The sequence below is a fragment of the Bos grunniens genome, chromosome 20 (genome assembly GCF_055505025.1).
Source record: "Bos grunniens cultivar Pamir isolate PY7600 chromosome 20, Bosgru_T2T1.0, whole genome shotgun sequence".
Lineage (NCBI taxonomy): Eukaryota > Metazoa > Chordata > Mammalia > Artiodactyla > Bovidae > Bos > Bos grunniens.
The window spans coordinates 60,086,397-60,098,845 of NC_141184.1; the positions used below are offsets into that span (position 1 = coordinate 60,086,397).

At 40.3% G+C, this 12,449-nt stretch overlaps 1 protein-coding gene across 1 annotated transcript in view; it reads left to right on the plus strand.

The window, feature by feature from the left end:
• Positions 1-279: 279 nt before the first annotated feature.
• PIK3R1 (phosphoinositide-3-kinase regulatory subunit 1) overlaps positions 280-12,449 on the plus strand; it is a 455,332-nt gene continuing 443,162 nt past the window's right edge. Inside the window, exons 1-2 of the mRNA XM_086362037.1 lie at positions 280-399; positions 1,028-1,176. The gene's annotated coding sequence lies outside the window, so the exon portion shown is untranslated. The remainder of the gene's footprint in view (positions 400-1,027; positions 1,177-12,449) is intronic.

Here is a 12,449-nt window from a genome sequence, read left to right on the forward strand (position 1 = left end):
CAGTAAATACTGTTTATATGTTTCTTGTACTCTTGTGTCCAACTCTTTGTGATCCCATGGGCCGTAGTTAGCCAGGCTCCTCTTTCCATGGGATTTCCCAGGCAAGAATACTAGAGTGGGTTGTCATTTCCTTCTCCAAGGGATCTTCCTGATCCAGGGATCAAACCCATGTCTCCTTCATTGGCAGGCAGCTTCTTTATCACTGAGCCACCTGAGAATCCCCCTTGTTACTATCTTAAGTGAGCCTTTTTAATCTGTTTCTGCTGTTTTGCTGTCTGTCTCTCACTGGCTTAGATACTTTGAGCTCCCTCCTTCTCAACACTCAGTTTTACCTGAAATGGTCCACTCAGAGGCTTGGAGCCTGGATGAGGGAGCCTCCAAGCACATGAGCATTTTTTGGTAGGTAGATTTTTAAGTATTGATCTAATTTCTAGAATGATTTTAGAACTGTTCAGGCTTTCTATTTTTTTTTCTATAATCTGTCTTAATTTTGGCTTTTAAGATAATGATCCACTTTTACCAAGTTTTCAAATTTCTTGGCATAAACAAATTCATGGTACAATGTTTATATACTTTTAATCTTCACCCCTCAGTATTTTAACCCTTGCACTTCTAATATTTTTTGTACCTTCTCTCTTTTTTTGCTGATCATTCTTGCTGAGTTTGGTCTCGTTAATTAGTCCTAAAAAACTTTCTGATATTATACTTGCTTTCTGTTGATTTCTATGGTTTATTTCATGTCTTCCTTCTCCTATCTTACAATCTCCCCAGCTTCTAAGATTGGATGCTTAGGTCTTTATCAGTGCTTTTCCATTTCTTCTGTAACCATTTAAAACTATAACTGTCTATTAATATCACATATCTCACTTTCATGCTGGTTGTTTTCCTATATGTCTTTCAATATTTTTGAGCAACTTAAATCTGTTGGAATTCAGAAGGGCCTCGGTTCACCTCAGCAGAGGGTTTCCTTTGGCTTCAGCCAGGTGCCCAGGGCGCTCTCCATTTTGTGTCAATTTCTCTGTTTCAGGTTTCCCAGATCACGCAGGTGGTACAAATTTAAACCTCAAACCCACACAAGGGCAGGGCTATGGTGGTCAGTGCTCAGGAGGGATCATTTTTTGCTTCTTCCCGGATTGAAAACCAAGACAAAAGCTCTCTGCTCATCTCATTCAGAAGGTAGGTGGAATGGTTTTTTTTCCATGTTTACACTGAGTGGCTAGCCCTTCAGGGGCCCTGAATTTGCATAATTTTTTAGTTCTTGAGCTCTGCCATCTCCTCTAACCCTGAAGCCTAAAATGCCATATTGGTAGGCGGCCTCAGGGTGATTCAGTGCTAAGTATTATGTGAAATAATTGCTTACCTTTTATATTTGATCTGTATGAAGTTTCCTCACTTTCTTACTAGTTTGGCTATACTTTCTAAAAGGAAAAAAAAATGTGTATTCATTACAAACTGTGTATGTGTGTTGCATTATTAAAAAAATAAAAAGACTTTTAAGACTAGTCAACCATATTATCAGAAATTGCAGTAACCTTGTCAGTCTTTAGGATTATCTGTTATGGTCTCTATAGTCGTCGTCAGTACCTGAATTTATTTATCTATGTGTTTGTTTTTTGTGCCTCATCTTCAAGTTAAATATGAGTAATTGGATGCCTGGGACTCTGCCTTGTGCACTGGTCACTACGAACTGTTGTTGGAAGTGTCAGGGTGGACAAGTGGTCTAAGGCGCCAGATACAAGCTCTGCTTCCTTGTCTAGAGAAGTCACTGGCATTGAATGAGACTCAGTCAAATTTGCCAATTGACCTGCAAATAAATTATGTATTAAATCATGTATGCTGCTGCTGCTGCTAAGTCGCTTCAGTCGTGTCCGACTCTGTGCGACCCCATAGACGGCAGCCCACCAGGCTCCTCTGTCCCTGGGATTCTCCAGGCAAGAACACTGGAGTGGGTTGCCATTTCCTTCTCCAATGCATGAAAGTGAAAAGTGAAAGTGAAGTCGCTCAGTCGTGTCCGACTCTTAGCGACCCCACGGACTGGAGCCTACCAGGCTCCTCCATCCATAGGATTTTCCAGGCAAGAGTGCCATTGCCTTCTCCGTAAATCATGTATAAATATATATATATATAAATTCAGTATTCATACAGTAGACTCTATCCTATGCAAACTTTTAAAATAATTATTTATAGTCAGCCATTAATATGAAACATATCAATGAGATACTAAAGTAGAAAAGCAGACTTTAAAATAGTCATGTGTAATATGACCACCCATTATAAAATACATGTGTGCTTGTGTGTGTTCATTTTATGTGTATTTGTTTAAAACTATCTGGAAGGATATATGATAAAAGTCATCTATTTCTGGTTACTAGGGTTTTACAAAATTTCTGTTTCATCCTAATGTTTTATATTGAGCACATGTATTTATAATCAGACACATGGAAAAAACATCTTTTAAAGTTCTAGGGTATTTGTTTCCTAAGTTTTGAGGTGCGTATTATAGGTAAAGCTTCTTTTTTTCTTTCTTCCTAAGGATTCAGCTTGATATTATATATGCTTGTTTCTACTTTTCTTGAAAGCAAAAATAGGCCATTTTCAGGCTTGGTATGTTTTCTTTAACAACATTAGTATCTTTTAACTTACTACACACTCAAGATTAGAGTGAGGCTCTGTCAGGGCTCAGCTCAAGTCTGTTCTAGATTTGAAGCTTTATCAGCTTCGTCTTGTTCCTTGTTTTGTGGGTAGGAAGGACACCGTGATATGTCCCCCTCTGACCTTGTGAGAGGAAAGTACACCATAGGGCCTTTTTCTCCTCTACACTATAGTTTTTGTGATTATACATTGTGACCTACTATATTATATGCTAGGGATCGCCTATCTTTGTTTGAACAGCCCAGAAATATTCTAATGGATCCCCTGTCTTCTGAACTGCTTATGATTTACATCGATGATAAAGTTGGGAGCTGGGAGCAGAGAATGAGTAAGAATCAGCTTCTCCCATTCAAGCCCATAGATTTGTTTCAAAACATAGTAATAATGTTGTAAGTGTTATGTGTGAAATGCTTTCAGAATTCAGAGAAGGTGCTTGATGGATAAGTGAAGATGAGACAATAATCTCCCTATTGTTTATTTTTCAGCCTTATCCACCATTCTTAATAATTTTGCTCCAACCATTGTATCTCTTATACTTTTTTCCACAAACATCAGGCCATGCATTATGATCTTACTTGTACTCTTTACCTGGAATCTCCTTTTCCATCTTCCAGGCAAATACCTACTTACCCTTTACAGTTTGGATCAGGCATCAACTCCATTAGAAACTCTTCCTAGCAGCCCATCCCTAGGCAGGCAGATGCTATGCATTGGCTCATTCATTCAACCAGCATTTATTGAGCATCTGTGATGCACGCAGTAGTCTCTATGCCAGATCTAGAAAGGCAGTGGTGGAAAGACATGCAGTGCACTGTGCTGGGAGTTCTTATATCCTAACGGGGGTGGCGGGGAAACGGCTGATGAACAAAAACCAGCCCAAAATAAAAGAAAGGTGCTCTACAATCACTGGTGAAGAAAATAAGCCTGAAGTTCTGAAAGAACTCCGGGCCTAGAGATAGAGAAGGGTGTGGTCGTGCACAGATCAAGAAAGCATATTTAGTAGACAGTCTTTGAAGAACTGATGCATGAACCAGTCACCTTCTATCTTGCAGCTCTTTCAGTTTTTCAGTTGGCTCCATCTGCCAGCTGGGAAAGGGAGAGAGGGGAAAAAAGGCAGAGAGGAGATGTGATTGGGCCCAATCCTGAAAGGAACAGGACTGGGTCAGTTTTGCCCACATTCTATTGGCAAGAATTCAGCCCCAAGGTCACACCTAACTGCAGGGAAGGCTGGAGGATGTAGACTCGCCGTGTGCCCAGGAGAAAGAAGACATGGGTTTGATGAATGACTCCTTTGCAGGTCTCTGCCACATTTGTCAAATACAAAAGATGGTTCCTCTGGTAAGAAGTGAAGTCATTCTCTGGACATGTGGGTGGCTCCAGAGCAGCCATTACAAGTGACTAATGCTTCAGCTTTCTCCTCAACAGCAGACTAAGCACAGTGAGGCCACTTCCAAGAAATCAGTTCCTGTTTAACATATATTTCCTTGAGGAGAGTTCAAATACTTAATTTGATATTGTGCTTTTTTTTTTGGTGTATGCCCACATGGTTCTATTGATACCAACAAGGAGTTGGGAGGATAAACTCTGAAGTATTGGCAATCACTATAATTCTTCTTATAATAATATATAATTACAGCAAACTCAATATTCTCAAGTATCGGGGCTTCTTTCTATCATGTTTTTCCATATTGAAAGAAATAAATATATGTTTTTCATCAAGTAATTCTGGGGGACATATTTATTCTGCCTCATTATTTTTAAATTATTTTTAACTTAAGCTCTCTATATTTAAGAAAAATTGTAACTTCTATTTGTAATTAGAGAGTCAATATAACATTACAGGTGAAAAATGAAATACTCTGTGATGATAATATTCCCTGGACTCATGATTTCTCAGTTGGTGATGAAATTTTTACTACTGATAATTTTTATTATTGATAATTTTTATTACTAATAATTTTGATCATCTGATATTGAGATTCATGTCCACTTATGTAATGTAAATTCCTAGCAAGGTAGAAAATATACCATTCCTTCTGCTATAATCTTATATTCTAGCTTCACCAGAAAATGAAAGCAATTAAATGGATGAGGAAAAGAATAGATAAAACAAAATCAATTTTGTTGTTAGAACATGGCTATCTTGCCTCAAGTATACCCTGAACCCTCTTGTAAATATTCATCTCTGACTGTAAACTGTTTCTGGGTAGAACTCTTATTCTTAGCTGTACTGTGGGTGTTGACTGTGGTTTTCAACTGGAACGCAATGATGGAGGAAGGCAGAAAAATGGCAGGCAGGAAGGGGAATATTGAAAGGAAATAGGTAGTCCAGTATGTTTAACTTGACATTTAAATCTAGACTTTAGGAAGGTAAATATCTAAGAAAACTTAACAAATTCTCAAAGTTAGGGTATTTTACCTTTGAAACTGGAACTCTCTCTCCAGCATTAGATATAGTTAGGACCCACTTAATGAAATACATGATGCATATTCAGATCAGATCAGTCGCTCAGTCGTGTCCGACTCTTTGCAACCCCATGAATCGCAGCACGCCAGGCCTCCCTGTCCATCACCAACTCCCGGAGTTCATTCAGACTCACGTCCATCAAGTCAGTGATGCCATCCAGCCATCTCAACCTCTGTCATCCCCTTCTCCTCCTGCCCCCAATCCCTCCCAGCATCAGAGTCTTTTCCAATGAGTCAACTCTTCGCAGGAGGTGGCCAAAGTACTGGAGTTTCAGCTTTAGCATCATTCCTTCCAAAGAACACCCAGGGCTGATCTCCTTCAGAATGGACTGGTTGGATCTCCTTGCAGTCCAAGGGACTCTCAAGAGTCTTCTCCAACACCACAGTTCAAAAGCATCAATTCTTCGGCGCTCAGCCTTCTTCACAGTCCAACTCTAACATCCATACATAACCACAGGAAAAACCATAGCCTTGACTAGACGAATCTTTGTTGGCAAAGGAATGTCTCTGCTTTTGAATATGCTATCTAGGTTGGTCATATATTTCCTTCCAAGGAGCAAGCGTCTTTTAATTTCATGGCTGCAGTCACCATCTGCAGTGATTTTGGAGCCCAGAAAAATAAAGTCTGACACTGTTTCCACTGTTTCCCATCTATTTCCCATGAAGTGGTGGGACCGGATGCCATCATCTTTGTTTTCTGAATGTTGAGCTTTAAGCCAACTTTTTCACTCTCCACTTTCACTTTCATCAAGAGGCTTTTGAGTTCCTCTTCACTTTCTGATGCATATTAGTTATATGTAATTGTAAGTGTAGAGAAATATTTAAAATATACAACAAAAAGGTAACAATGATTTCATTTGGGTGATGGATTTAAGCTGATTTTGGATTCTGTTCTTTATATCTTCCTGTGCTTTCAAAAGAGTTGTTACAAAGAGTATTTCTTTTTGTATCACAATAGAAAAGTAAATGTCATTAAGGAAGGAAAAAGAGAGGTACTCTTCTTCCAGTCTGCCTCATTTCTTCTTAGAATATTATCCTGATTTCCTCTCTCTATACCTAAAGCAGCAGTAGCACAAACTCAACCCAGACCCGTGTGTCCACCATGCCTGTCGGTAGTCCCTCTCTGGACCAACAAACTTTGTCCTTCCTTGAAACCCTTACTCCCACATCTTCCTTTTGGAACTGGGATGCACATTCTAAAGTATATCAGTAGAATCTGAATTACCTGATATCTCTCAAGTATAATTGGCCCATTAATAACTGAAAGCCTTTTTTGAGTGTTCTAAATTCTAAAGGCCTTTTCATGAAACTCTGGAAAGCTTCTCTGCAGGAGGTAGAGATCTACCCTGGGTCTGATAAGCATCAGGACTTGGTGAAAGTGATGTGTGTAGGTTCCTCCCTAAGTTGTTGCTTGCATTACCAAATAGGCGATGATGTCATTATGGAGCTGTGAAAGAAGACTGGCTTTAACCGGGAATGTTGGAAGTGGAGTTCGTAAGACCAGGTTTATACATAATGAAGTTGAAATGTCTCTAGGAATTCAAGAGAGCATTTCATGTAGGCAGATGGATGTATGAGCTGAAGTATCTAGCCTGGAGATTCAAATTGATGCTTTATTTGCAAGTGGGGATAACTGAAGTTATTAGCTTGGGTGATACCTGAGAAGAAGAGAGCACTGAAGAACTGAAAGGAGCTGAGTACACAACCTGGAAAAATTCCAGCATCTAATGGCAGGTTATAGAAAAACAAGCCTGCAAGGGAGACAGAGAAGAAGCATCCCAAAAAGTAGCAGAAAAGCCATCAGACTATTAGGTCCCAGAAGCCAAAATGAGGAAATGCGTAAAGGAGTATGTTGTCTACAGTTCAGAAGCTGCTGAAAGGTTGGATAAGATAAGAAATAAAAAATATCCTCTGGCTCTAGAAACAAGTAGTCACTGGTAACCAGAGAAAAAGATGAAAAACACATATAATGTTGGGCCAGAATTCATATTAGAGTGGATTAGACAGTAAATGCTGCTGCTGCTGCTGCTAAGTCACTTCAGTCATGTCCAACAGTAAATGGGAGGTGAGAAAATGAACTGATGAAAAGAGGTGACTTTTTCTAGTACTTTGGCTGTGAAAGGGGATGAGAAAGATAGGAAAGAGATGGCCAGAGATGAGAAATCCAGTAAGAGACTTGGTTTGGTTTGGTTTAATTGTTTGCAATGTGAGAGACTCTAGATGACGTCTGAAAAATTATTCAGTATTTGGAGAGATTACTGGGGGTACTTTCAGTAGAATGCTAGGCTGCACTTTTTACAACTTTCTTGCAGTTTACAGTTCTATAATGGCAGAAGGTGGAGATTTTTTTTTTTTTTTTTTTTACCCAGGAAAGGCAACTAATTTCTGACTAGAGTGAATGGGCTATTAATGTTAGCAGCCTGTTGAACACCAAACCACCAAACCAGTGTTGTATGCAACCCCGACAGCTTATCCTGATATTTCTTTTCTAAATTGACAATAGGGTAGTATTTCAAGTGCTCTTTGGGCTGGTTTTAATGTCTTATAGACTCCTCAATTAATTGATGAGTTAATTAGAATCCTTGTGTGTTTGTTTTATATGACCCTGAGAATCATGTTGTTTACCATTTTGAAAATTATGCTTGAAGAGTTGTCAAGCCAACTGAAAGAGGAACATTGAGAGAGCACACCAAACACATTGGAAGGAATACATTCAGAACACAGCCATAGAAAGGAGAAAGGAGTCTGCGCTGAGAGGGTGAGAAAAGCCTAGTAGATATATGCACGTCTCAAACACAAAACCATACTATCTGGGGTTTCAAATTTGAAACATACAAAATTTGCATCACAAATTCATTTAAGAAAGATTAGTTGTTACTTATTTTAACTGAATGAAGTAGAAAATACAGAGAATTTCACCCAGAAAGAAAAACTGAGTAAGGTAAGGGGCCTTCGGATACCTTTGTGAACGGGAATCCAAATGCCATACATTTTTACCACAGCTGTCTTTATGATTCCAAACCAGTAGTTTGTTTCTGAGCAGAGTACTGCAGCTTCGTGCAAGTATCTCGCTCACTCTGGAGCCTCACCGCTCACTAATGACCCCTCACCCGCCACTAGTGTAGGCCGTGCTCCACACAGCCTGGGGATGAAGCGGCCATTAGGAAGTAGAGCAGATGTGATTAAAGGCAGCGGCACACCGTACCCAAACCTCCCAAAATAAACTCCCTTACGTAACAGGCAAAACCTCCCAATCACTCCCTCAGGTTCTCTTGGCAGAACAAGCTGATTTCCACCGAGAGGAAATATTCCATGATCCAAGATAAGGAACTCCATTCACTAGTATTTTTGTCATTCCTCCATTAATTCTCTTCAGGAACTTCCGTCAGAAAGGTCTTTTTTGAACCATTTCACTACACAGCAGCTGTAGTTGTGGGAATCAAACTGGTCAGCAAAAACAAACAAACAAAAATGATGCAACAGTAACTCGCCGGCTTGTTTTCTCAACAAGGGTCTGTTTACCTTGCAATCGATCGGCTCCTCCTACGAAGTCATTGTGAGACTCCTAATTTGGACTGTTTTAGTCAGAGATGTTCAGCCTCTTGTTTTATTCAAGAGTGTCTCACCTTTTGTTCATTTCGGACAAGGATCTGACTATTCATACATTTTGCCTGTTGAAGTGTTCTTTCACACAGAAAGCAAAAGTAAGATTTTTGGTTTCTTTCTTTTTTTTTTTTTTCTTTTGAAACAAGAATAACAGTGATAAAGACACAAAGGCTCAGAAACACGTGGGGAGTTCTTGAGGTGGCCCAGGCAGGAAGCCTGCTTGTAGTCACGGCTGGTGACAGAACACAGCTGTCGAAACCGTACTGTGTACAGCTGACGGATTCTGCCTTGGCTAGTCCTAGAAGACAGGCCCTTCCTGACTCTAAATTTCTATGCATTACAAAAGACTGGTGAGTCTAAAAATACACTTACAGTGTCTGACCGGTTTAAAAAAAAAAAAAAGTGTACTTTCCTCATTGGTTTTTCTCTTTCTCTGTATACAATCCAGATTTCCTTATCATATTTTATCACTTGTTCTTATTATTGCCACAAACATAAGAAGGCCAAACTGTTACTACATGTGCTGCTGTATAGTAAGGACTAAGGAGAAAACTCCTGGTGAGCACCTTTGCTGCAGCCAAAACCACATACGTATCACCAGGCACCGCAGAGCCCTGAGAGGGAGGAAGGGATGCCTTAGTAAGAAAGACTATTCCTCCAAGGGTGTGGGAAACCACAGACAGGAAATCGAGAGCCCAAACATTGTATTGGCTGCAGAGGAAATGGCACAGCATCAACACATCATCTTCTGCCGGGAGGAGCTCCAGTCACCTTCTATTGCTGGGACAAAGCAGAGGGGGCAGAGTGCACCGGGAGGGGAGATGTAAGGAGATTGCTGCTGCTGCTAAGTCACTTCAGTCGTGTCCGATTCTGTGCAACCCCATTGCTGGGGTGGGGGCCATTTCCACAGGTGCCAGAGCCCCCTGGGTAATAATAGCAGCAGTACCATTTATGAATACATGATGCATGCCCATCTCTGAGCTAAAAGCTGTCTGTACTCTTAATTCAATGCTTATAACACCCCTTATGATAAGGTTCAGACTTAAACTGAAGAAAGTAGGGAAAACCACTAGACCATTCAGGTATGACCTAAATCAAATCCCTTATGATTATACAGTGGAAGTGAGAAATAGATTTAAGGGCCTAGATCTGATAGATAGAGTGCCTGATGAACTATGGAATGAGGTTCGTGATATTGTACAAGAGACAGGGATCAAGACCATTCCCATAGAAAAGAAATGCAAAAAAGCAAAATGGCTGTCTGGGGAGGCCTTACAAATATCTGTGAAAAGAAGAGAAGTGAAAAGCAAAGGAGAAAAGGAAAGATATAAACATCTGAATGCAGAGTTCCAAAGAATAGCAAGAAGAAATAAGAAAGCCTTCTTCAGTGATCAATGCAAAGAAATAGAGGAAAACAACAGAATGGGAAAGACTAAGGATCTCTTCAAGAAAATCAGAGATACCAAAGGAACATTTCATGCAACGATGAACTCGATAAAGGACAGAAATGGTATGGACCTAACAGAAGCAGAAGATATTAAGAAGAGATGGCAAGAACACACAGAAGAACTGTACAAAAAAGATCTTCACGACCCAGATAATCACGATGGTGGGCTCACTGACCTAGAGCCAGACATCCTGGAATGTGAAGTCAAGTGGGCCTTAGAAAGCATCACTACGAACAAAGCTAGTGGAGGTGATGGAATTCCAGTTGAGCTAGTGCAAATCCTGAAAGATGATACTGTGAAAGTGCTGCACTCAATATGCCAGCAAATTTGGAAAACTCAGCAGTGGCCACAGGACTGGAAAAGGGCAGTTTTCATTCCAATTACAAAGAAAGGCAATGCCAAAGAATGCTCAAACTACCACACAATTGTACTCATCTCACACGCTAGTAAAGTAATGCTCAAAATTCTCCAAGCCAGGCTTCAGCAATATGTGAACCGTGAACTTCCAGATGTTCAAGCTGGTTTTAGAAAAGGCAGAAGAACCAGAGATCAAATTGCCAACATCTGCTGGATCATAGAAAAAGCAAGAGAGTTCCAGAAAAACATCTATTTCTGCTTTATTGACTATGCCAAAGCCTTTGACTGTGTGGATCACAATAAACTGTGGAAAATTCTGAAAGAGATGGGAATACCAGACCACCTGATCTGCCTCTTGAGAAATTTGTATGCAGGTCAGGAAGCAACAGTTAGAACTGGACATGGAACAACAGACTGGTTCCAAATAGGAAAAGGAGTTCATCAAGACTGTATATTGTCACCCTGTTTATTTAACTTCTATGCAGAGTACATGATAAGGAACGCTGGGCTGGAAGAAACACAAGCTGGACTCAAGATTGCTGGGAGAAATATCAATAACCTCAGATATGCAAATGACACCACCCTTATGGAAGAAAGTGAAGAGGAACTCAAAAGCCTCTTGATGAAACTGAAAGTGGAGAGTGAAAAATTGGGCTTAAAGCTCAACATTCAGAAAATGAAGATCATGGCATCCGGTCCCACCACTTCATGGGAAATAGACGGGGAAACAGTGGAAACAGTGTCAGACTTTATTTTGGGGGGCTCCAAAATCACTACAGATGGTGACTGCAGCCATGAAATTAAAAGATGCTTACTCCTTGGAAGGAAAGTTATGACCAACCTAGATAGCGTATTCAAAAGCAGAGACATTCCTTTGCCAACAAAGGTTCGTCTAGTCAAGGCTATGGTTTTTCCAGTGGTCATGTATGGATGTGAGAGTTGGACTGTGAAGAAAGCTGAGCTCTGAAGAATTGATGCTTTGGAACTGTGGTGTTGGAGAAGACTCCCTTGGACTGCAAGGAGATCCAAGCAGTCCATTGTGAAGGAGATCAGCCCTGGGATTTCTTTGGAAGGAATGATGCTGAAGCTGAAACTCCAGTACTTTGGCCACCTCATGCGAAGAGTTGACTGATTGGAAAAGACTCTGATGCTGGGAGGGATTGGGGGCAGGAGGAGAAGGGGACGACAGAGGATGAAATGGCTGGATGGAGTCACTGACTCAATGGACGTGAGTCTCAGCGAACGGGAGTTGGTGACGGACAGGGAGGCCTGGCATGCTTCGATTCATGGGGTCGCAAAGAGTTGGACACGACTGAGCCACTGATCTGATCTGATGATAAGGTAGGTCTAATTAACTTTTTAAAAAATGACTTTTTGGTGATTTTTCTCTCTAAAACACATTAGTCATTCATTTAAATATCTGATTTCATTAGAAACCATATTAACACCTTTTCTCCCCCTTGCCATAAAAATACACTAAGAAACTGGCTTTAGAAACAAACAGCTATGAGCAAATATTCCTGTTTCCTCTGACTTAATGAATGTTTACCTCAGTGATAATAGTCTGTAAATCAGTGAGACAGGAGGCTGAAGACTGAGATTCAAATGATCATCCTCTTAAAAGTGGTAAAAAGCTATGGAACTCTGTTCCTTTCTTCACCATAGCCTAACATATGTACAACTCTTCAAAATTAATTTTTATTGGAGTAGAGTTGATTTACAATGTGTGTGTGTTTCTGCTATACAGCAGAATGAATCAATATAAATATACATATCCATTATTTTTTAGATTCTTTTCCAATTTAGGTTATTACAGAGTATTGGGTAGAGGTCCTTGTGCTATCAGTTCAGTTCAGTTCAGTCGCTCAGTCGTGTCCGACTCTTTGCAACCCCATGAATCGCAGCACGCCAGGCCTCCCT